This window comes from Geotrypetes seraphini, chromosome 11 (genome assembly GCF_902459505.1).
Source record: "Geotrypetes seraphini chromosome 11, aGeoSer1.1, whole genome shotgun sequence".
NCBI lineage: Eukaryota > Metazoa > Chordata > Amphibia > Gymnophiona > Dermophiidae > Geotrypetes > Geotrypetes seraphini.
Genome location: NC_047094.1, coordinates 112,029,050 through 112,055,797, shown reverse-complemented (window position 1 = coordinate 112,055,797; position 26,748 = coordinate 112,029,050). Strand labels below are relative to the sequence as shown.

The following is a 26,748-nucleotide window of genomic DNA, read 5'->3' as shown; positions in this document are numbered from 1 at the left end:
TTTGAGCAGTACTTGAAAGTGGATTGTCATACTTACCTCTCTGGTATGGAAAACAACTTCAACTTGCAAAATTTGAGAGTTTTTGTAGGACAGCTCCCTAATCAGCTTTTCTTGAACACGCAGTAAAAAGATCATTCCTAACATATAGAACCACAATCATTTTTTAAACATGTTTTTAGCAAAAATATCAATTTGTCTTGGGAGAAAAAAAACAAAACCCAACCCCACCAAAGATTTTCATTCTAGAGATTTTCCATCGATTCCAGTTTTCTAAAAGCTTTATCTTTCAATAACGCCGATTCCAATGACTCATATTTTTCCAACGTCGGTTCAAGTGTTTCCAAAGGTTTCCTTAACCAGATACAATAATATGAACTACGTTCTTAACATGAATGTTCCAGGTGTCAGCATGACCGTGATCGTCGACTTTAATTAACAGATATGGGTCCTACAGCGTTAAAAACTAATTGAAGGAGCACGAGACTAAAGGTTTGCCTTAGGCATTTAGGGATGGAGTCTATAAATGGCGCCGCTGTGATTGGCTGCCTAAAAAACAATCTGTAGCATTTTCATATCCTAAAACATATATACACAATACCACCATCTTAAAGTGCAGATACTTTAACAAGTATGCTTTTAGCTGCTTTTAAATCTAGAAAACTCTGCAACCAGATATAAACTTTCTGCAGTGCTGGCTCAACCTATCGACCAGATGAGGCCATGGTCCAGGGTGCCAGTGGTAAAGGGCGCCAAACTCCCTGTTCAGTCTATCTTCAGATTTTTGAAGGATAGATGCCAGACTGAGATTTTGGCACTCTTTATCGTCAGTGTCCTGATCCAGTGCCTCAACTAGCCCAGAAGGAGGGGGAGACTTAGAGAGGGAAAGACACTAGATTACAGGTGGAGGGGGGAAGGAGAGATAACATTGCCTGAGCTGGCCCTGACTTTCTGGTAGCTTATTCCAAAGTAAAGGACCTGCGATAGAAAATACCTTTTTCTAAGAATTATTGTAGTGTACTTTTGCTAAAGGTGGTATTGAAAGCAGCCAAGTTCCCTCTGATCTTAAAGCCCAAGACAGATGTTAAATTTCCAAAACACTTTTTAAATAATAAGGGCTAACAGTTTAAACTGGATCCGAAAATAGGGAGCCCCCCATGTAATCTGCAACGCTTTACAACAAGAATATCACCAATCCAATCTTTTGTTGCATCCTGTGAATGTCTTGTTCGGTCCTGAGAGCACTGATGGATTCGTTTCTAGAACTCAGCAAGAAACCTCTGAGTTTAGGGTGATGCAAGCACTTTTATCTACTTTGCATTAGAGAATGACAAGGGGACAAATTTTTCCCCATCTCCACAGGAACTCATTTTCCCGTCTAGTCTCCGCAAATTGTTTTCCCGTCCCTGCCCCATTCCTTTAAGCTCCATCCTCATCTGCACAAGCCTCAAACACTTTAAAATAAGTAGCAACATTCTAGAGCTCAGACTGTGATGTCATAATGCCTCATTCCACCAATGCCTAAGCTCCGTCCTCATCTGCACAAGCCTCAAATGCTTTAAAATCTTAAGTAGCAACATTCTAGAGCTCAGATTGTGATGTCATAATGTCTCATTCCACCAATGCCTAAGCTCCGTCCTCATCTGCACAAGCCTCAAATGCTTTAAAATCTTAAGTAGCAACATTCTAGAGCTCAGATTGTGATGTCATAATGCCTCATTCCACCAATGCCTAAGCTCCGTCCTCATCTGCACAAGCCTCAAATGCTTTAAAATCTTAAGTAGCAACATTCTAGAGCTCAGATTGTGATGTCATAATGTCTCATTCCACCAATGCCTAAGCTCCGTCCTCATCTGCACAAGCCTCAAATGCTTTAAAATCTTAAGTAGCAACATTCTAGAGCTCAGATTGTGATGTCATAATGCCTCATTCCACCAATGCCTAAGCTCCGTCCTCATCTGCACAAGCCTCAAACACTTTAAAATCATAAGCATTCGCAGCTTGTGCAGTTAAGGCAGAGCTTACATGAATGGTGCAGGAACCGCGACAAAACCCACGGGGACGGGAGGGCGAAATTTATTTCCTGTGGCGACAAACTTGTCCTCGTGTCATTGTCTACTTTGCATCTTCCCATTCACAGTTATTCATCATATTTAATCATTCTTTTACTTTTTACCGACTCAGCGGTGGGGTAGGCCATCGCAATGTCTTGATTATGTATTTTTCTTTTTCATAAAGCTGAGCAAAGAGCTGGACGAGTACAACATCTAAAATGACATTTACCTTCTGAAAAGATCCAGAAACTAAAATCCCCGATGATGAAGTGAAATTTCTATACAAGTCAGAAAAGGAGTCCATTATAATAAAGTGAACGTTGAAGAGCATGCCCCATGAGATTCTCAAGGCAAAGCAAATCTTTCTCGCTGGAAGGGCTCTCTGGCTGATGAGAATATTCACATTTCCAAATTCAGGCTTGAACAAGACAAATAGATGGGTATTCTTGCCAGGAAGCTTTAAGTAATTAGAAATTAATTGTAGAGACACAAGTTCCATCAGACAACACCGATTTCCTTTCCCACGGAAAGCCATTATTTGCAAACCTTATTTCACCAATTTAGGTGAGGCATGCTGAGAGCATTTTGATAAGCAACTTCATTTTCTCTAACTTAAAGAAAAACAATGTTATTTTTGCCAAGCTCAAGAACCCAAAACAGAGAAAACCAATTAAGAGTAAAAAATTTGGCATGGGCTACAATTCCTCGGTCTTGGCAAAGAATATCATATCAATTTAATCCTCGGCTACCTGTCTGCAATCGTGTGAATTTTTTTTTATTATTATTTATATCCCACTCTATCCATCAACCTAGGTGACCTACAAATTCACAAACATAATGTAAACATAAGAATTAACCAAACAAAATATTTTAAAAACTTTGCAAAGTTGCTTACACTGAGGGTGCTGCTTGCTTCCAGAATCAGGGCCAGTGTTAGCTATACTAGCTATACTGGGGCCAAGGGCAGAAATTAAGAAGAGGATCCCCCAAATATCTCTTTTCCTCTGCTCCCTCTCCCAATTTCCCCACCTATCAAATGCCCTCCCATTCAGCATCTTTCCCTGCCCACCATCCCCGGGTCCACCATCTCTCTCTTTCGCTTCCCAACTACCCTCCCCATCCAGTATCTCCCTTTCATCATCCTTCCCTCCTTCCCCACCACCTTCAGGCCCACCAAATGCCCTCCCATTCAGCATCTCTCCCTTCATTTTAAAATCATTTGCCCCAAGGTGTTCCCGCGAGCCAGAATGTCCTTCCCTTTTCCCCATCCCGGTTCGAAGCCCGCTCCCCCTCACCTTTTAAAATGTAAAAGGGGTCGCTGAGGTGGCAGTGATTTTCTAGTGCTGCTCGCAGCCTCTTCAGCACTGTTCTTCTGCCATGGTCTGCCCCCTCCTGTTTCTGCATGGGTAGACGAACAACGCCAAGGCCGCAGGCAGCACCGGTGACCCCTTTACATTTTAAAAGGTGAGGGGGAGTAGGCTTCAAACCGGTGTAGGGAGAATCCCCACCCATGGAAGCTCCTTGGTGCTGTGAAGCCCAGGGCAGCTGCCCTGTTCGTCCCCCCCACCCCCCTTCCCAACTCCAGCCTGGCAGAAGAAAATAGTGATTTCATGTGGTGGTCAGCTAATGCCCTTGGGGATCCCTTTCCCTAAACAGCAGTTAAGTGCTAATGTGTGCTTACCACAACTTAAAAGAGCTTACCATGGGGGACACTGAGGAGTCCTATAGCAAAATTCCAATGGGAATGCTCAAACTGTGCACGATAAGTTTTTCCTAAATTTTTTTCAGGAGGGGGCATATCTGGGGGATGGAGAGCAGGCATGACAACATGAATCAGTGCAGCTGAAATGACTGTGTGCTACAAAATGGGTGATGGTAATTGCTCATGTGCTAATTTTTGTTAACGGCTGCCCTCTAATGGCGACAATAGCACTTGGGGAGGAGAATTTGGCCTAGAGGTTAGAGTTGCTTCCTCAGCACCCTGAGGTTACGAGTTTGATCCAAGCCTGCTCCTTGTGACCCTGGGAATGACACTTCACCCTCCATTGCCCCGGGCACCACTGTTAAGATTGTGACCCTGCTGGGACAGATAGGGAAATACTTTAAGAGTATCTGATTACTATTCAACGCATTTTAAACTACTTTGGGCGAATCAATGAATAAATAAATAAATAGGGAGAATGGAAAACTGCCATTTTCTGGCTGCACTAAAAATGGCCTTAGCGCTCGGGAAAGACCCGCGTACGGGAGTGCTAAGGCCTCTAGAGATGAGTTGAGGCACTGAGTTACAGCAAACATCTCCTAAGTGGCTCAGTTACAGATTCTCTAGCTTTGATGAAAAGTCTATCTTTGCCCTTTAGAATTCTTGCCTTGAGTTTGGTTTACGACTGCCATTGTACAGCCATATGAAGATAACAATGATGAGAGAGAGAGAGAGAGAGAGACATTTGGTAGCGCTACAGAAATAAAAAAATAGTAGTAGATGAAGGACCGCAGAACTCAGCAAGGTTTTTCTATGGCTGGCACCAGGCTCCCCTTGGAGGCGGGACCCGAGGGAATCTTGCCCTCTGCTCCCCTCACCCACCTTGGTGGCCCTGCGTAGCAGTAGATGACAGAGGAGAAGAGTGAGAAGAAAAGTAGGGGAAAGGAAAGAAGGTAAAGTATGGAAAAAGGTAGCTAAGGAGAAGCACCAAGTGGAAAGTCATGAGCAGTTTTCTGAATTTGGAGTATACCAGTTCTGTTCTTGTATCCAAAAAGCAGTGCATGGGAGACCTCAAGATGCAACCAAGATGGCAGCTGAAAGGAATGGAGAACAGGAAATTGAGAAATGACTAAGGTGTAAAGGAGGCAAGAAAATCTTAAATTTTTACTGGTCATCAGTTCTCTGTTACCCAATGGGACATCACATGATCAAAGCAGTGGTCATTATGCAAAAGCTCGACAGTTGAAGATTGTACTAGCTAGAGTTATTTCAGAGCAGAAAAGGTCGTAAAGAAGTCGGAGAGAGGAGGAGCAGGAGGTGTTCTCAGTACCTCCTGCTCCCAACTTTAAAGAGGTACGGGACAGGGGGAGCCTGGTGGGGGGGAGGGAGTGGGCACGCCTTCCTGCTTTTTTCAGGCAGGGGGAGAGAGTTTGTGCGAGGCAGGAGGGAGAGGGCAGGCATCCCTCTTGTCTGTTTTTTCAGGAGGGTGGGGGGGGGGAAGTCCATCGTGGCAGGAGGGCGTGGGCACTCTTCCTGCCTTTTTCAGAGGGGAGAGATCCATCATGGCAGGAGGGCGTGGGCATCCCCAGGGGAGCCCAATGTACTTGGGAGCCTAGGGGCCATCGAAGAATTAATCCTGCCCTGCATGCATATTCATTAGAGTTATCCCAAAAACCCCACTGGCCTAGTGGTCCTCCAGGACAGAGTTGGGAACCACTGATCTAGACCAGTGGTTCCCAACCCTGTCCTGGAGGATCCCCAGGCCAATCAGGTTTTCAGGATAGCCCTAATGAATATGCATGAAGCAGATTTGCATGCCCCTCACTTCTATTATATGCAAATCTCTCTCATGCATATTCATTAGGGCAGGGGTGTCAAAGTCCCTCCTCGAGGGCCGTAATCCAGTCGGGTTTTCAGGATTTCCCCAATGAATATGCATTGAAAGCAGTGCATGCACATATATCTCATGCATATTCATTGGGGAAATCCTGAAAACCCGACTGGATTCCGGCCCTCGAGGACCGACTTTGACACCTGTGCATTAGGGCAATCCCAAAAACCCATTGCCTAGTGGTCCTCCAGGACAGGGTTGGGAACCACTGATCTAGACTACATCAAAGGGTGGTGTTCCTTGCTAGTTACTTTCCCTCTATGTAGTGTACCCATCCAAGCAGAGGATCAGGGCCACAGAGGCCTTGTTGCACCCATATAATTCTTCACATAACCACTGCCTGCCCATCACTGGAAGCTCCCCATCCCCCAGCGCAGTGGGAAGAAAACCCGGCAACGTCTGCAGCATCAGCACGAATACCGCATTGATCAGCCCATGGAAGAATCCTGAATTGATCGCTCCATATGTCATGCGATGAGGGGAAAAGCCCCACCTTGCAACGTAGGTAAGTGTTGGGTGGAATTTATCAGAATGAGAGCGAGAGTTGGAAAATTGTCCGTGTGTGTCCCAGTAACAATGTTATCTTTTCATCCCCTGTTTTATCAGTTATGTTTTTATTAAATTTATTGTAAACCGCCTAGACGTAATGACAGGCGGTATATCAAATAAATAATAACCTTGAAAACTATGCTATTGAAGCATGACAACATTTAGGTTTAGTTTTGAGTGGAATTGCTTTACTGCAGGGGCGTCCAACCTCGGCCCTCACCAGATCAGTATTCTGGATTAGAGAATGACACGGTGATAAAATTCATCACCGTTCCCGTCCCCGCGGATAACCGCGGGAAATAATCCCATGTCATTTTCTAGTGTCTATTTCAACCTCTGTCCTTCTACACCAGCATTCTTCAAAGAAAAGCTTGCGGGTCAGTGGCTGAGCCCATTCATACTCTGATTCTTATGTGAGCCAAGGATAATGAAGCCATTGTGATATCACTGATGTGATTGGTTCTTAGGCACTGGTGGAATGAGGCATTATGACATCACAATATCTGCTCTGGATACCAGAGACTGTCATTCTGTAGTGTCTGTTTCAACCTCAGTCCTTCTACACCAGCATTCTTCAAAGCAAAGCTTGCGGGTCAGTGGTTGTGCCCAATTATACTCTGATTCTTCCCTCTCTCCTTAAAAAATGACATGAAGATGGTTTCCCGCGGTTATCAGCAGTGACGGGAACGGTGATGAATTTTGTCACCGTGTCATTCTTTATTCTGGATTCCCCAAATGACTGCATGAGATCTATTTGCCTACAATGGAAACAGTGTGCGCAAACAGATCTCATGCAAATTCATTGGGGAAATCCTGAAAACCCGACTGGATTGGACAGCCCTGCTCTACTGTATACTTTGATGCAATCCTCTTCCTCGGTATTTGTCACATGTCTCTTTCAATTCCATCACCAGTGCAAAGCCCAAGCGTTCGTGGTCTTTGCCCCTGCGAGAACAGTTTGAAAGTTGTTCCAATGGAACAGTGGAGAACAATGAAAAATGTCTGACACCAAATCACACAGAAGTGATTTTCTATATCATTTGTGCAGCATGAATCCCTCTAAGTCGCATTTAATTTTCCATTTAAAAGGCCTGCTATAATGATACGTAATCAATAAACTACATATAAAAATAATTACAAAATTTGCAATGCCTGCCTATTTCTTATCAACTCATTCCTGCTAGTTCCAATTTCTTATCAAATGGCCCTTATCACTTGCTGAGACGTTCGGGGGAAGGATTTCAAAAGGGGCTCCAGGGATCTCCCTTCCAGCACACTGAAGAATGAAACGCATTATTATGCATTAAGCGCACTGCCATGACTACAAAAGAAATGTGTTGGGATGTACCGCACACATCCGTTTTCATTAAAAAAAAATTTTTTTAAATTGAAGTTTAACATATAACAAGTGATTAAATAAAATAAAATGAGATTTTACGGAACAAATGATTTATAAATGTAAAACATAGATGCAGAGAAGACTAGAAGCATCTATGCGGACAATTTTAAATACATTACATTACATTAGGGACTTCTATTCCGCCTATACTTTGCAGTTCAAGGCGGATTACAAAAGAGCTAACTGGACATTTCCAGTGAAGTTACAACAGTTTTTTTTTGGGAGGGAGGGGGGGTTTGGTTTAATTCCGGAAGAACTTGCAAATTGGATATTAAATTGACTGTACGTTACTGTATGATATAACAAATAGATTACAGTTAGAGTACAAATAAGATTGCGTTACATTTCAGGGATCTGAATACTTGGTTGGTGTTTTGGGGAGGAAGAGATTATTTAAGTGGAGGTTTTGGGGGAGAATTTATCTGGGAGGGGGAAGGGTTGGGTTAAGATATCTGGATAAATTTTTTGAAAAGTAGGGTTTTGATTTCTTTTCGAAAAGTTTTGAAGTCGCCCTTGGTTAAGTTTTGTTGCTTGTGTCGCCAGAAGGTTATCAAACATCTTTTTGCGCTGAGTGCCCTTGAGTGGAGGGAAAGCAAAAGGGTTCGGAGTTCTTCTTTGTCTTGAGGTGAGGATCTGGTTTAGGCGGTTGTTTAGATAGGGGGGGGGGAGCCGTTTAATGCTTTGAATAATAGACAGTAGAATTTGAATTGAATTCGTGCTTGCATAGGTAGCCAGTGAGAGTCTAGGAAGGCATATGATCATATTTTCTCAGGGAGTAGATCAGTCTGAGGGCAGTGTTTTGAATAGTGTTTTGTATACCCCTCGTTAGTCGCTGGGTATAGGGGCAGAGCCGGATCATGAATGGAGAAAAACCACGAATATCTTCTGGTCTGGCTCTGACCCACCCCCGCCTCCCTCCCGCCTTTCCCCCGGCATCCCGGCCTTACCTGGTGGTCTACTGGGCTTTTGGGTCAGGAGCGAACTTCCTAGCCATGACCGTAGCCCACCAAAAAGAGGTGTTTAAGAATTGAGCTGACTTTCAGTGTGAGAATCATTTGCAGAATAAGAGCCATAAGAATAACTTAGAAGGCCATTTTGTCCAGGACATCAGGCAAAGCAAAAGAACGAAAGAGAACAATATCAAAAGATAACTGAGAAGAAATAGGAAGTTCGAAGGCTATTCCAAAGGTATCAGACCTTTATTCATGAAAAATACTCATATTCAGATATAACAGTCCCCTTGGGCTGCCACACACTTCTTACAATGGTCCTGCCACTGTTGGAACACCTCCTTTGAGATTGCTCGCAACTGCTCCGTCGCATTCTGCATGATGTCTTCTCTTGACTGAAATCTGGTCCCTTTCAGGGTCGTACCCATAAACCCAGGACTCATCACCAGTGATCACTGTAGGATTCATCGCTAGTGTTCACAGTCTCTAGCGTGTCCTGTGCGATCTCCAAACTGAGTTGCTTCTGCTCGATCGTTATCAGCTTTGACATGAACTTCACTGAAATTCTCCTGAAGCCCAAATCCTCAGTCAAAATGGGATGAACAGATCCAACGCTGATGCTCACCTCATCTGCAAGTTCTCTGATCGTGATTCGATGATCCTACATCACCAGGGTCCTCACTTGGTCAATGACGATCTCATTTCTGGATGTTGAGGGCCTACCAGGACGTGCTTCACTCTCCACTGATGTTGCGGCCATCTCTGAAGTGATTGTACCACTCCTTTATCTGTATGGTGCCCATTGCTTCGTCCCCGAAGACCTGTTGAATCTTGCGGATTGTTTCCACTTGGGAATCGTCAAGCTTTACATAAAATTTAATGCAGTAGCGTTGTTCAACTTTTTCTGTCATTTTGTCAAAAATGAAAATCGGATGGCGCTCACTTACACTTCCCTCTCTCATCGGTGGTATGCCGGCAACTGACGGCTTCTGTAGGAGGGAAAAAAATTCAAGCCTGTGCATTAGGGTCGCCTACCACCAAACCATGCCTCCCTAGCTTTATTTGTTTACGCAAGAAAAAGGAAGGTCTGATACTTTTTGAACAGTTCTCATATAGTGCATATGGTTTTCCATACTGATCTCCAAAATGATTATTTGGGCAGTCAAATCATATGCTTAAGGAACCTTGTAGATTCACTATATCATGTGTGTTCCCCATAGCATGTGTGTTATCGAAAATCGTCTCAATTTTCTGTAGCTCGTTATAGATCCTGTAATATCGTGTGCTATTATTCCTGAAAACTTCAGTGTATGTATCCTTGTAACCCGTTCTGGGCTCCTGGGGAGGACAGGCTATAAAAACTAACTAAGGGGTCTTTTTACTGAGGCGTGCTAACCAATTTAGCACATGCTAAGGCACCCATTATATTCTATGGACACCTTAGCATTTAGTGCGCGCTAAATCAGTTAGCTCACCTTAGTAAAAGGCCCCCTAAATAAGGCTTAGAAATTGAGTTATTCAGCTGGCTAAGTAATCAAGTGGATGCTGATTCAAACGCAACAAACCACATCTTTCTATCATTTCATTCGCCAGAGATAGACCGTTTCAATTAACAAATTGTTGTATCCGATAAATTGAACCCAACTTACATTGTTGCCTCGTTTCTCAAGTAAGCGTGCATTTGGTACCTTTTCTTAGACTGCAACACATTGAAATGGGGGAAGATAAGTGAAATTTTACTGTGGGGGCCAATAAGGAGGTCTCATGTGTACTTACTGTTATATAAAATAGGTTGCCAATCTCTGCAAATGTAGAAACAAGGGTCAGCAAACAAGCTGTAGGCAATATCTTTTGCTCAAATCTGATACCTCCATGACTATCTATCGTCCCATCACAGGTCAATGTGGCAACAACACATTTACATTGGCAAGGGGGTACTCCAGGACAAAACTTGGGAAACACTGTGCTATATGCTCCCTCGGGTCTACCTGAACTCCTCTCTTATGAGGAAAGACTAAAAAGGTTAGGGCTCTTCAGCTTGGAAAAGGAACAGCTGAGGGGAGGTATGATTGAAGTCTACAAAATCCTGAGTGGAGTAGAACGGGTACAAGTAGATCGATTTTTTACTCCGTTAAAAATTACAAAGACTAGGGGGATAATAATAATAATAATAATAACTTTATTCTTGTATACCGCAATACCATGGAAGTTCAATGCGGTTAACAATAGAAGAGACTGTACATTTACAGCGATGATACATATTACAGTGTTGTTACATTTACAGAGATGTTACATAAATGGCAGTAATAAAAAGGCATATACTAAAGAAGAGACTGTACGTATACAGCGATGTTACATGTTATAGCAGTGATACATTTACAGAGATGTTAAATATGAGGCTATGAAAAGGCAGGGCAATTAGATAAGACAGAGATTGAGTAAGAGAGGCCATAGTGGCTTGGGAGGGGGGCGAAGTCGGAGGGAATGGAGGCATATCGAGGTCAGGAGAGTGCAGGGAAGTTACAGGGAAATACTTTTAAAACCACTAGGAGGAAATATTTTTTTCACTCAGAGAATAGTTAAGCTCTGGAACGCATTGCCATTAGTTGTGGTAAGAGCGGATAGTGTAGCTGGTTTTAAGAAAGGGTTGGAAATTTCCTGGAGGAAAAGTCCATAGTCTGTTACTGAGAAAGACATGGGGGAGACCACCGCTTGCCCTGGATTGGTAGCATGGAATGTTGCTGCTCTTTGAGGGTTTCGGAATCTTTTGTTACTCTTTGAGATTCTGGAATTTTGCTATTCTTTAGGATTCTGAATGGAATATTGCTACTCTTTGGGTTTTGGCCCGGTACTAGTGGCCTGGATTGGCCACTTCATGGACCATTGGTCTGACCCAGTAAGGCTATGACTTGGGAAACACTGATATAGTTGATAGGGGGAGTGGTCTATGACTATGGAAGTTACTGGGGGAGTTTATAGTTTCATTTTGGTCTACGCATTTAAGAAGTAGATGGGACTTTCCTAGCCAGAAAATAATCCCACCTTTTTGCTGGAATTCTTCCAGTTACATAGTAATGAGATGCAGAGCTTGCAAACATGTCATTACTGTATAACCTCTGCTACCTTAGATCAGTGGTCCCCAACCCTGTCCTGGAGGACCACTAGCCCTAATGACCATGCATGGAGAAGATCTGTATTCCTATCATTATCATTACATGCAAATCTCTTTCATGCATATTCATTAGGGCTATCCTGAAAATCTGACTGGCTGGTGGTCCTCCACTGGGAACCGTTAGATTAACGGATTCTATGATAATATAATGCACATTAATGCCCTTTAAGATGTATTAAAAGGCAAACAATCCCCTTGGAGAGAAAACAGCAGTAACCAAGCACGCTAGGAGGAAACAAGTAATGTTATTTAAGCTTCATCAGGAAGATGGTTCGTGACTCATTAATTGACAATGTGAGCTTGCATAACATAGAAGAATTCTATTTTTCACAGCGACACAATTCTCAGCACGACTTTCTCATACAAAGCAACTTTTAATTAAATGTTCATCCTTCAGTGTGGCAGGATGTCTTCCTTCTTTCTCTGGGCTCAGATTAACAAGTTCTTTTAATAATTACTTGGCAAAAGAACCACTTTCACATTTACTTAGGACAAAGAGCCGAAAGCCCTTTGGTAAGTCATATATTAAGCTATTTCGGTCTTCGGGCCGTCGTCTGAAAAATTATTGCTTCAGGAAAAATCATAAAACTCCACCTGAGCATATTGTTACAATGTCAGAATAAGTTTTTAACTACACCCACAGTCATAAAACTCTGTATAATTGCCCGAGGCTTAACGACCTCAGGCTTCAAATGAGCTTAGTGGTCTTCGCAAACATTTTTTCCCCCGTTGCTTCTGCTCTCTGAATATTGACGTCGTTACCTCTTTTAGATTCTTTGTAGCATTTTTAATGACTAAGTCAATTAATAATGCATCGCTTTCCCTTTCTCCAGCCGATTCTAATGGCTCTAATTTGCGTCCCCTGGTGATACTCGCACGCTGCAAACAAGTAATGGATACCACCAGGACGGTGTTGGCAGATCACACGCTCAAGGTCTTTCGTAGATAAACAACACTGTTTTCAAGTTCATGGACATCGTCGTCACTTGACATCAATTACCGTCACCCAGAACAGCAGGAAGCACAGCAAGGAATCGCCGAGAACTTTCTAAAAGTGGCATGCTGGCTATTTGTGACCAACAGATTAGAATTTCAGATCCGTGTAACTTCATCGAGTGTCCCTTAGTCTTTTTCTGCATCAAGGTTGACAAAGACTAAGGGGGCACTCGAAGTCACAGTGTAATGCTTTTAAAACCAATGGGAGGAAATAGATTTTCACTCGGCGAATAGTTAGTTCTGGAACGCGTTGCCGGAGGACGCACCAAGAGCGGTTAAGGTAGCTGGTTTTAAGACGGTTTGGACAGGGTCCTGGAGGAAAAGTCCATAGTCTGCTGTCGAGACAGGCATGGGACGGTAGCATGGAATGCTACTATTTGGGTTTTTGCCAGGTACTTGTGCCTTGGATTGGCCTCCGCAAAGACGGAATACTGGGCTGACCATTGGTCTGACCCAGTATGTTCTTAAATCATCTTTTCTTAAGCTGAAAAGCCGTAATCTCTTTAGCACCTCTTCATATGTGCGTCAATCCTTATTCTTTATTATTTTTTTTGTCATCCTTCTTTGAACCTTTTCTAGTTTACTGTGGGGGGGGGGGGTTATTTTCAAAAAAAGAAAAATGTACAAAAAGTGGCTTAAAGGGCAGACGGATGTTTTTCTCACCACAACCACTATTTCTGAAACCTATTTTGTAGATGTATTTCTAAGCTGTTTGTCTAAATTTCAAGGGGACACGCTGGAGAGGTGGTTTGGGCGGGGACTAGGGCGGGATTATGATCTGGATGTTTTTCTGCAATAATAGAACATTGTTGGAAATGCTCAGGGCAAACTTTGAATGTTTGAGGCTAGACCCGTTTCGTTAACAAATAAGCACCAAAAAGGTGCCCAAGCACTGTGGGGATGAATGCATGATCCCCCCCCCCCCAACACTCCCTCGGCAGTCACTGACACCCCCCTCCCACTCCCCAAAGATATGAATTAAAGAGCACTCACCAGGCCTTTAGTGAATTGCGCCTAACGGTACCCAAGTCCCACTCCACGCCTAACCATGCCCACTTAGGCGTAAGGTGCCGTTAGGTGCTCTGCTGTAGACGTGCTTCTGGCACTTACACTGTAGAGACCTTCCAACACCTGAAAGGCCGCTGCTTAGCCCTTTGCTGTTGCTCCCGGCTATGGGAATGACCCAGACAGGACGTGCGCTGTATTTCCAAATCAGACAATACTTTTATTTGGAAGCAGAGTATATAAAATGTAAACAGCAGAAGCGCACCAGTAACAAGCTGGAAATGCAATGGAGAGAGAGAGTATACACACAGAAGCCGGCAGAATCTGAATGTATTGGGGGGGGGGGGATCTCTGCATCGTATCGATTGTGAAATCTGTGAAGGATTTGCACATAGGGTCGTGGTGGATTGCCTTTGATGCAGGAAGTTTTTCACCCCCCAACGCAGCAAGAGCGAAACGGAGATTTCCCCGTCGGGTGGGTTGTTTACCCACGAGGCCCGGGGAGTGAGGCTTGGGAGTAAGCCTGATTGGACCGCTAAGTTTTTCTTTTTTTCCTTGCTCAAGATGCAATATTTCTGACTGTGCCTCGGGACTGCAATCTTTTTTCACACAATGTTTGCATGTGAGATTTTGGCATGCTGGATGCGAGGTGTTAATGGGGGGCTGCAGTTGTGCCTCGTTTTTTCACCACTGGTTTTGATATAGCGAAGACACATGAGTGGAGGTTGTTTTAGCCATATGAAGCTTAACTGAGACTTTTTCTCTACTTTTTTTCTGTGTCTTCTTTTTTTCAGACTGTGGGTGGATGTGTAGGTGGCCTTGCAGTGTCAATTTAGGTAAATGGTCTCTGGCTTACCCAGGATGAGATGCCCCTTATATAGGCTTCAATTTGATCTACACCTTTACATCCTGTGCCACCCCTGGATCATTTCAATTGGTGGAAAAATGCTTCTGTACTGCCTCTTTCCTCATTGCCCCCTTGTTCCTGGGCCCAATCTGGAGAGTTGCTTACTGTTCTCTGTGGTTTTCCTGCACGCAGGTCCTTTGTCCAGATGTGCAACGGCAGTCGTTTTTGGGACACAAGATGTGCTGACAGTTGACCGTTGTCACCTGGTTTCTCTGTAAGGCTTGGCCCTCTCTTTGAGAAACGAAACATATCCGACCACAGGTTCATCTTAGCCACAGTAGAAAATGCTCAATTGAAATGTCTTAATTTGCACTCATAGATAGTGGCAGCATTTCATAGGGCCCACTGGCCAAACACCCCTTTTCACGGGGTTCACTGCCCAGGTTCCTCTCTTCATACCTACTTTTTTTTTTTTTTTTAAACAAGTTTTTGATCAGTTTTAAATGACTAGATAAATTACTGTGCCAATTAAAGCCAATTAAACCAATCAGGTTAGGCAGAAATAGGGCGCCTACCACTGAAACTTATGGCGCCATTTATAAAACATGACCCTACATGTTTGCCTTCACGTAAACATCCTAGCACAGATAATCTCAAAATTATTTTGTTTCCTGTTTCATCAATAGCAAGATTACTTGAACAAATTGAAACCAAAACAGACATAACTAATCCATTAGGATTCTTCTGTGAGCGACAGAACTGGAGGCGGGGGGGGGGGGGTAGAGGGGGGGAACGGGGCGGGGGCATCATGCATCTATCATCATAAAGCCCTCCAAGCATCGGTTATTCCCATTGCATAGCCAGATGCACACAGCTAAACTGGTCCCTAGTGAACAATCCCTCACACCTTCTCTTTTATCTCCGCCTGGCCATCTATTTCATCTACCTTCTCAAAATGTCTGTTAAGTCACTCTGTATGACCTCCACATTTCCCTTCCCTTAAGCAAGGTCAGCTTCTCCTCCCCACCCTCCAGCGTCAACAGCACACGACGTTTGGATGGTTCTCATGCATATCTGGAAAGGCTTCATCTGGTTTGTTTCAGACTCGAGGGAAGGGAATGTTAGCTCTTGAAAGCAAGCCAACAAAAGGTTATTAATGTAATCCAATAAAAAGGCATCGCCTTATATTTTGTTTCGTTAACTAACCATTATTTCTATCAGAAATGAAATTGATGGTTTATCTCAAGTTTAAACAAAGGCTATAAAGTGAAGTGAACGTTCTCTACTGTAGCTCGGGAGACTTTTCCCCTGCTTTGAATGAAACCTGCCCAAATATTTTGTAGTATACAAGCTTTCACAGGTGCACAGCTTCCTTCTTCAGTACCTGGAGCTGCCAGCTCAATTCCTGGAGAGCCACAGCTTGGGGTTTTCGGGAAAGTCACAGTGACGATGCATGATATAACCTCTCATGCATATTCATTGCAGATATCCCGAATACCAGACCTCTTGCATACCTCAGTTGGGGGGATCAGTGATCTAAAACAAATCTCAAAGATTCTAGCCCCTAGCATGCTTTGGGGTTATTTTTGTATTGGTTCCACTTATTCCAGGGGTGTCAAAGTCCCTCCTCGAGGGCCGCAATGCAGTCGGGGTTTTCAGGATTTCCCCAATGAATATGCATGAGATCCATCTGCATGCATTGCTTTCATCGTACGCTAATAGATCTCATGCATATTCATTGGGGAAATCCTGAAAACCCTGACTGGATTGCGGCCCTCGAGGAGGGGCTTTGACACCCCTGGCTTAGTAACTCCATTGCATGCCTCCCTGTCCTTGTATTTTTGGAGAGAGTAAACAAGGGATTCACATTTACCCATCCCACTCCACTCAATGTTTTATACACTATTATCTCCCTGAGTCGTCTCTCGTCCAGGCTAAAGAGCCCTAGACACTTTAGTCTTTCCGCATAAGGAAGTCATCCCATCTCTTTTATCATTTTCGTCGCCCTTCTCTATACCTTTTCTAATCCTGCTATATCTTTTTTTTTCAGCTGCAGCGGCCAGAATTGCGCACACTATTTGAGGTGCAGCTGCTCCATGGAGCAATACAAGGGCATCATAATATTCTCATCTTTATTTTCCATTCCTTTCCCGTTAATTCCAAACGTTCGCTGCACACCGAGTTGAGAGTTTCAACATATCAATGAAGACACCTAGATCTTTTTCCTGGACGGAGACTCCTAATGTGGAACCCTGCATCATGTAGAAACATTTATTTAAAAAATTTCTGCACCGCCTAAGATCTAAGCGGTTTACAATGAGCACATATATAATCAAGTAAACACACACAATCAAAACATTGACTCATCGCAGTTATCTAACTTACTAAAACTAGTAGAATAGACTGTCAAAATGTATTTTTACTTGCTTCTTAAAAGACATCTTGTTCTTACATAACCTCAAAACATCCTGGCAGAGCATTCCTTTTCAGAGGACCCGCCACAGAAATGGCTGTTGCTTGCGTCTTTCTCTTTGGGTTCCTTCTTCCCACATGCATCACTTTGCACTTGCTCACATTAAAGGAGGAGTGTGTGGCGCGGTGGCTGAAGCTACAACTTCAGTACCCTGGGGTCGTGGGTTCAAATCCCGCACTGCTCCTTGTGACCCTGGGCAAGTCACTTAATCCTCAATAGCCCCAGGTACGTTAGATAGATTGTGAGCCCACCGGGACAGATAGGGGAAATGCTTGAGTACCTGATTGTAAAACCGCTTAGATCAGTGTTCTTCAACCACCGGTCCACGGACCAGTGCCGGTCCACAGAAATTTCCTGCCAGTCGACAGGGCCAGCACGTGCATCAGGCCCAAAACAGTGTTCTTCAACCGCCGTTCCACGGTGCAATCGATGCGGTGTTATCTTCGAGCCAGCTCACTCTTCCTTACTGATTCAGTGCACAAAGCCATGGGCAGTGGCTCCTACGGGCATCCTGAGCCTGAACCAGAAGCCTTCTCGCCGACATTGCAATGTCAGGGGGAAGGCTTCCAGATGAGGCACCGGACATGCAAGGTGCAATTAGTACTATTATGGGGGCGGGGTCTGGGGTGGAGATGGGCGGGGTCTGGCCCACGACTTAGCCGAGTGTTCTTCAACTGTCGGTCCACAGACAGATGCCGGTCCACAGAATAATTTTTTTATTTCTGCCGGTCCATAGGTATAAAAAGGTTGAAAAACACTGGCTTAGATAACCTTGATAGGCGGTATATAAAATCCTAATAAACTTGAAACTTGTTCTGCCATTTTGATGCCCATTCTTACAAGATCCTCTTGCAATTAATCACAATCCTCTTGTGATTTAATAGCTTTGAACAACTTTGAGTCATCAGCAAATTTAATTATCCCACTAGTTATTCCCATCTCTAGATCATCGATAAAATATGTTAAAAAAAAGCAGCGATCCCAGCACAGACCCCTAGTTAACCCCGCTATTTACCCTTCTCCATTGTGAATATTGACTATTCTGTTTTCTATCTATTAACCAGTTCTTAATTCATAATAGGACATTACCTCTTATCTGCTATGCTCTCTTCCATGCTTGGCGACTGGTTAAATTTGAGAACAGGAAGTGCATGGTCTCATGTTTAAACTTGCGGCCGTGCTAGTGACACTATAGACAGACCAAATGGGACAGATAAGATCTATAACAATGATCTAAATGTGAATCAATCATTCTCTCTGCAACAAATTCCTCGACTCCTAAGTGTGATGAAAAGGTCCACCAATATCTCTAGGCTTTGCTAATTTTCGCATTGGCCTTTCAATGTCCTGTGTTTCATTGCAAACTACAATTTGGCTAACCTAATTTTCAACTTCTCTAAACTCAGAACCATATTCAGGGTGGTGCTCGAGGCCTAGAAATCTTTCAAATAGCATCTTTGTTTATTTTGAAACAAAACTACTTATAAATGTTAAAGCATGTTTCCATGAGTCAGATACATGGAATTCTCTTTCATTTTGCCTGTCTTGTTTCCTTTTTTGGGCTTCTAGCTCAATCAAAACTATCTTCCGTTAGACTATGGTACCATAAGCTCTCATTTGCCACTACCGGGATGATTTTTATACACTCTCTCAACTCACTTGATTCAACCACTGCAGCAAACGTTCTTAGCCAAGGGCAGCAATCGGTGGCTCCCTCTAGAAAGCAGTAATACGATGCCCACCTTCGGCCACTAGATGTCACTGTAGTACAATGTCTAGGACTTCCCTCAACCAGAGGCCTGCAAACACCTTCTTTGAAGCACACCCCTAAAGGACACAGGAAGCAGTTTGGGTCCAGGAATTAAACGCACAACTTTAGCATGATGTGTACAACACTGCCACTGAGCCAGTCCCACATGAAATGGTGTTTACCTTCCACAATGTAATATTACCAATCCTTGTCTATGGGCTGAACAGATGCTGGGCTGTCTGTGAAGTAAAAGCTATAGGAAGATGCATTAGAACAAATGCTGAAAAGAAACATTCTTCCGTGTTGGCCACAGTGATGAGTGTGGCACAGTGGTTAAAGCTACAGCCTCAGCACCCTGAGGTTGTGGGTTCAAACCCATGCTGCTCCTTATGACCCTGGGCAAGTCACTTAATCTCCCCCCCCATTGCCCCCAGGTACAATAGACAGTGTGAGCCCACCGGGACAGACAGGGAAAAATGCTTGAGTACCTGAATAAATTCATGTAAACTGTTTTGAGATCCCCTGGGAGAACAGTATAGAAAACTGAATAAATAGTATGAAAAATTTCTGTCTCTGGTAACCAGAGCTGATACTGTGATGTCACAATGCCTCATTCCACCAATAAGAGCCAACCTCATCAGTGATGTCACAATGGCTTGATTGTCCTATACCTGGCTCACTTTTACTACATTTCAATTTCTAGAGTGGTGCAGTGGTTAAAGTTACAGCCTCAGCACCCTGAGGTTGTGGGTTCAAATCCATGCTGCTCCTTGTGACCCTGGGCAAGTCACTTAATCTCCCCACTGCCCCAGGTACACCAGATAGATTGTGAGCCCACCAGGACAGGCAAGGAAAAATGCTTGAGTACCTGAATAAATTCATGTAAACCATTCTGAGCTCCCCTGTGAGAACAGTATGGAAAATTGAATGAATAAATATATACTGTCTAGTTGGGCTGGCAAGAAAAGACTAAGTACATATATAAATCCAGTGGTGGGCTTTGGCCCTGTGTGAGAAACATTTTTGTGTGTGGAGTTTTTTTATGCCAATGACAAGTAAATATAGGCAGTTTGGCTGCTGTAACAGTGTAATTTGAGGCATTTCTCTACAGTTCATAACAAATGTGTCTCTCTCTGTGGTAATCCCACCGCTGGCTAGCAACATTGTGCTTTCTAGTCCTTTATTGAATTTTGTTACTATTTACCATATCATTGTGAGAGATGTTTACATATCTACACATGGCATAAATGCGCATGAGGCGAGTGTCTTTCATTTGAAAGGAAGCTCCAGAATAAGAGGGCATAGGACGAAGTTAAGAGATGATAGGCTCAGGAGTAATCTAAGGAAATATTTTTTTTACAGAAAGGGTGGTAGATGTGTGGAACAGTCTCCTGGAAAAGCTGGTGGAGACAGAGACTGTGTCTGAATTCAAGAAAGCCCTGGGATAGGCATGTGGGATCTCAGAGGATGAGACAATGTTACTATGGATAGGCAGATTGGATGGGCCATTTGGCCTTTATCTACCATCATGTTTCTAGTACCATAAAGCTCTATGACCTCACAATGCAGGTGTAAAGAGCCTTAGCCAATAGGGAGAGGAGGAGATAGTAGATGCTGCTGTTGATGGGCAGACTGGATGGGCCATTTGGCCTTTATCTGCCATCATGTTTCTATGTTTCCTATAAACTCGAGATAAAACAGCTGAAGAAATGATTGCCTTGCAAGTGAGAGCGAGTCCCACCATAGCTACAAGCAAGTGAGGTCAGCATAAAAGTGCACTTGTCATTTTGAATTACAAGAACAGAGAATGGGATTTGTAGAGTTCCTTTTTGTGGTTATACATTCAAAGTGGTTTACATACAGTATATACAGGTACTTATTTTGTACCTGCAGAATGAAAGATTAAGTGACTTGCCCAAGATTACAAGGAGCTGTGCTGGGATTTGATCTCACAACCTCAGGGTGCCGAGACAACAGCTCTGCCACTAGGCCAGTGGTTCCCAACCCTGTCCTGGAGGACCCCCAGGAAAGTCAGGTTTTCAGGATAGCCCTAATGAATATGCATGGCGCGGATTTGCATGCCTGGCACCTCCAGTATATGCAGATCTCTCTCATGCATATTCATTAGGGCTATCCTGAAAACCCGACTGGCCTGGGGGTCCTCAAGGACAGGGTTGGGAACCACTGCACTAGACCACTCAACATCACCTTTCTGTCAAAACAAAGGTGTGTTATTAGGTAGTCTGTTTGCCTTTAAGTTATTCCAGCAGCGTACTCCTTGTCCAACAAGGGAAAACCAATTCGTACGCCATAATTCATATCAGTGCCATTCTGTTTCTGAAGGTTTCCTAAGACTGAACATTTTGCAGTTGACAAGTTCTGTTGTGGATGCATGAAACATCGTTTAATCAAATTGCAATTATTTTGCAATACTTTGCAGAGTCCCAAAGCTCAATAACTAGATTGTTGGATGAAATCATTGGTGCAAATACTGTAACATAGTAACATAGTAGATGACGGCAGATAAAGACCCGAATGGTCCATCCAGTCTGCCCAACCTGATTCAATTTAAATTTTTTCTTCTTAGCTATTTCTGGGCAAGAATCCAAAGCTTTACCCTGCACTGTGCTTGGGTTCCAACTGCCAAAATCTCTGTTAAGACTTACTCCAGCCCATTTACACCCTCCCAGCCATTGAAGCCCTCCCCTGCCCATCCTCCACCAAACGGCCATACACAGACACAGACCGTGCAAGTCTGCATCTGTGTATGGCCGTGGTGGACAGACCGACTGTCAGGGTTTAAGATCACGCCCCATAAATTACTGTGTCAGAAGGCACAAGAGCCCAATTATTTTAAATGATTGGGGTGCTTAATTAAATAGCAATTACCCTTTCCTGGACAGAGAAGAAGTTTGCAAAATTTTGAGGGTGTTTAAACTACCACTTAATCAAAATTGATCCAGTCTAGACCACATTAGCTAGAAGCATAAGGATTCCTGCTGTAAATCTAGGCTTGGCATTATCCTAGCTCTCATTATTTGCTCTCATTATTTAACTCCCACACTGTTCAAGAATGAAAAAATTCCAAGTGCAAATATCTATACTGAGTTAGAATTTAAATACAGTTGTGCATGTACAGGTTGATAAATTCTTCAAGCCATTACGGCATGTGCTTTGCTTAGAAAAAAAAATAGGGACATGATCATTTGCTATTTTATTGTCCATTGATACTCAATTTTTGGAAGCCAATTTGGGGCAAAATTAATATGATATTAGGGTCTCTATGCCATTGTCTTATGACATGGTTATATTTGGGATATGGTTGAAACCTAAGAGTCCAATCGACACACATAAAAGTAGATTTCTTCTGATTATGATGGGGGTGGTCATGCAATTGATAACTAGGAACTGGAAAAACTAGGAGAGGTTAAACTTTTCTTTTTGGTGGGAAACACTTTGTTTGTCCTATGGTATGAAAGAATGAATGCGGAACAACTGGGACACAATGAAAGGTTTAAAGAAGTAGGGGGTCCTTTGGAGGCATTTGTTAAGCAGAAGATTGATTAAATTAATTAAATCCTTAATTCCTGGAATTTCTTTGATTTCTACATACATCCAGGTAGGGAGGGAGGGGAAGGGGGGAGGGAGTAGAGTAATTTGTTTTAGTATTTGTTCAAATATAAGTGCTGTTATTTGTTATATCTGAAGGTATATTTGTTTGCATTTTTTATAAAAATTTTGAAAATTAATAAATAATTAAAAAAAAAAAAACAACAAAAAAAAAAACTTTCAGTGAAACTTCCTGTTTCCTTTCATTTAGTAAAGTGTCCCACAAACTTTTTTTTGCTCCAGCACACTAACGGAGCAAATGCTTTTCTGTGGCACAATCCACAGATCCCCTGAGAGGGCGCGCAGCAAAGGTGGCGAGCCCAAAATCAGAGGCAAAAGGACCAAGATCCCGCGCAACACAAAAACAGGAATGTCCAAAAGCACACAAAGTGGAATCTGAACTTGGAACCAGGAATGAATAATAAATAGCTTATTGAATAGCAAATAGCAGATAGGCAATGTGTTGAGCAAAGCAACAAATGCACACTGGATCCTGAACCCTACATGGGCCGTGTTTTGGCAGAATGGTCTTCCTCAGGGGTCCTCTATTCATCTCAAACTGACAAATGGTTTCATGAGAAATATGGCGCTACTGTCTGAACGCAAGAGCCTTAGGCAGAAAAACTGACTGGCAAATGAGCTGTAGGGCAAATCATATGTTCTCATGTTCTTATTCCTACAGTTAGGTGGTGGTAGGCATCTGAAGCACGCATACCGGCGTCTAACTTACCGTAATTGTTCTTAACCAACTTTAAGTGGCCTGATAATTGAATGCACCGTTAAAAACCAATTACAAAACAATTGATATAAAAAATAGGCGGTGTGAAGCATTTCCATAGCGACATCTAGGGATCCTTTTAAAAAGCCACTTTAGCGGTTTAACGCGTGTAATAGCGTGCGCTAAACCGCTGGCCGCGCTAGCCGCTACCGCCTCCTCTTGAGTAGGCAGTAGTTTTTCGGCTAGCGCAGGGGTTAGCGCATGATAGAAAGTCGCGGTGCGATAAAGCCGCTAACGCGGCTTTATAAAAGGAGCCCCTAGTGATGCCTGACATGGAAGCAGACACGGCTAGGGGTGGTGCCAGAATTAGGCATCATTCTCCGACACATCTAGCTGCCGGAAAAGTAGGCCTTTAAAAGCCCTGGCCTACATTCCCGGTGCCTAGGGTCTCTGGTAGCCACGATTCTGGAAGCGGCATCCATCGCCGATTGACTCGCAGCAGGCACCACTTTCCGAATCAGCCCCAAAGTCCCTAAACTATGACCAGATAGAAAAATGTCTCCAAGGACCTCTCGTAATGACCATCATGTAGAATCGGGGATAAACAGAGAATTGAATAATTTTATACTCACAGGGTCAGCATCCAGTCACTTGCAGGCAAACGTCAAAGAATGAAGTCTCCAAGATTTTCAACATGACAACCTGCAAAATATTAAATAATGTACTAAGAATCGATACTCTTTAGGCTTTTCTGGTATAAACAATTTATATGACCACAGTGGCATAATAAGAGTGAGTGGTGCCACTCCCCTGCACATGCACCCCCTTCCTTTTTCCTCTACCTTTTAAAGCTTCTCCAGCGTGAGCAGCATGCCCACCATTGGTGTTGGCTCAACCTTTGATGTCGCTTCCTAGGTGCCAGTCAGGGAAGGACACCAGAGAGAGCGCTGATGGCGACATGGACTGCAACCTCGTGCCAGGGAAGTAAAAATGGTATGAGGGAAGGCAAGGGGTGCGAAGCAAGGAGAGAAACAGCTGGAGGTGGTGGAAACGAGGAGGGGTGCTGCGCCCTTAGAAAAATTGCACCCAGGGTGGCGCAATTCTTACCCCCCCCCTGCACCCTACTTACTACGTCATTGTATGACCAGATATTTTCTAATTATATACCAAAAATGTTAGCAGCATTTTTAGCAGCTAAAACACTTAGAATAGATACCTTTTTAAGCTTTGTTAGGTGTTGATGCATACCTAATGCAGCAAAAAACGCACGCCTAATACAGCGGCAAAATGGAGCACTGTGGGACGCGCATAGGCATTCTGAAGCAACTTGGACATCTTTGCTAACCATGCACTAAATTTTTCTAATTTTTTTGAGGGGTGAATGTCAGAGGGAGATTCCTGTGCCTACCATTTAGCGTGAAGTAATGTAGATGTGCCAACTGGACAGTGTGTAGGTACCGCAGGAGCCTTTAATGCCCGCAAAATGGGTGGCAGTAAGGTCCTGGTAACTAGATTAGGCGCTTTGGGAGCAACTTTTTTTCTTAGACATCCTTGTAAATGTGTAATTCACTATAAAACTCAGAAGTATGTTTTCTTTGAACCTCTTCAGCTGACGACTTTCCTCTCCCTGTCCCGATTGGAGGAGAGTGCTCAATAGAATAAATGCCCTTACTCTCCGATAGCTCATGATTTCATAAAGAATATTTTTCTTAGTTAACTCGCTTTTGAATTACTTTGGATCCATTTGAGGACTTGAGAAGATTTATGTTAACATATTAAAGCTTATTTACTTTTGGTGTTATAGTTAATTTTCTTGTCATGAATCTTCTTTCTGTACAAGTTTATCTTGATTGTATAATTGAAAACTTATAAATAAAAATCAAATAAAAAAAATGGCATGAAAATCGAAAATGCCACTAAAAGTCAATTAAAAACCAATCGAAGTTCCGTGTGGCATTCAGCGTGGCACCTAGGTTAGAGGCAGAGAATATGCATGGTGTGACTTAGACGTCAGTAGTCACCTGTATTAGGTGTTGACTTAGGTGCCGTTGACCACCACTCAGGATGGCACCTAGCAATTTATAGAACCAGGCCATAAAGGCCTGGTTCTGCAAATGTTAGGAAGGAGTGGTGTAGTGGTTAGAGCTACGGTCTCGGCACCCTGAGGTTGTGGGTTCAAATCCCACACTGCTCCTTGTGCATGTCATTCTATCCTCTACTGTACGTTAGATAGATTGTGAGCCCACCGGGACAGATAGGGAAATGCTTGAAGTACCTGTATGTAAATCGCTTTGAGTGTGGTGGTATACAAGTCCCAATCTCTTTCCCCGATGCCATAATGCCTCATTCCACCAATAAAAGCCAACCTCATCAGTGATGTCACAATGGCTTCACTGTTCTATACTTGGTTTACGTCTGATTTTGTATTGGAGGAGAGTGTGGCACAATGGTTAGAGCTACAGCCTCAGCACCCCAAGGTTCTGGGTTCCAAACCCCACGCTACTCCTTGTAACTCTGGGCAGGTCACTTAATCCTCTGCTGTCCAAGGTACATTAGATAGATTGTGAGCCCACTGGAAAATGTTTGAGTACTTGATTGTAAACCACTTAGATAACTTTGATAGGCAGTATATAAATACCTAAAAAAAAAAAAAGCATGTCCCAATGGTAGGTGTCCTTCTGCCGTCTCTCAGCCAATCAGGATGCACTTTATTTATTTTTTAATAAAAGGGAAGGATGCCTACAGTGTAGGCATTTGTCACATGTCTACAGAGACACGTAGGGATGCTTAAGCACGCCCAAAGTGAGGAAGTGGCCTTGGGCGTGCTTAAGCATCCCTATGCTTCTCCATAGGTGCGAGACATATGCCTTAAATCAGGGGTGTCAAAGTTGGTCCGAGGGCCGTAATCCAGTCGGGTTTTCAGGATTTCCCCAATGAATATGCTTGAGATCTATTTTCATGCACTGCTTTCATTGTACGCTAATAGATCTCATGCATATTCATTGGGGAAATCCTGAAAACCTGACTGGATTGCGGCCCTCGAGGACTGACTGACGCCTGTGCCTTACATGAAGGCCTGCAAAACACAGGCCTACATTTAAGGCATCTGTTCAGCGATGTAGATGCGATTCTCTTTAGGACGCCTATGCGTGACTGGCATGCAATTGGCGGCTGCCTCTTAGATGTCTGCTGAGATCGGTGTCTAACGAGAATCAGGCCTTCAGTGTTCACATGGTAAATTTTTTAAAAATGGCTGTGTGCCAACGGCAACATTAGCACATGACTGTTTGCCGTTTAATTACACCAAAGCAAGAAACGCAAGGGAGTGTGAAGGGCGATTTTTTTTGCGATTCAGCAACATTTAATGGAACGCAATTGGAAATATATGAACTGCTCATCTGTTTAAGACGAAGAACAGCGTACAAACTGGATAGATAATAAATTCCAGAACGGAATGTGATAATTTGTGAATATTTGTCTTATTTATGTGTTATGTTTTACATTAGTGGTGAGGCTTATTTTAGTATGTAGCTTGATGTTATCTGTATGGCAAGAATAATATTTATGATGTTTCAGAATACATTATTATTAAAATGGATTGTATAATTGAATTGAATTTATATAATATAGCATTCA

General features: G+C 43.2%; 1 protein-coding gene across 2 annotated transcripts in view; it reads right to left on the bottom strand.

Annotated features, from left to right (window-relative positions):
* The window catches only part of SULF2 (sulfatase 2), a 277,195-nt gene that overhangs the window by 109,757 nt on the left and 140,690 nt on the right, over positions 1 to 26,748 (bottom strand). For both annotated transcript variants that reach the window (XM_033963557.1, XM_033963556.1), the window contains exon 2: positions 23,745 to 23,814. The gene's annotated coding sequence lies outside the window, so the exon portion shown is untranslated. The remainder of the gene's footprint in view (positions 1 to 23,744; positions 23,815 to 26,748) is intronic.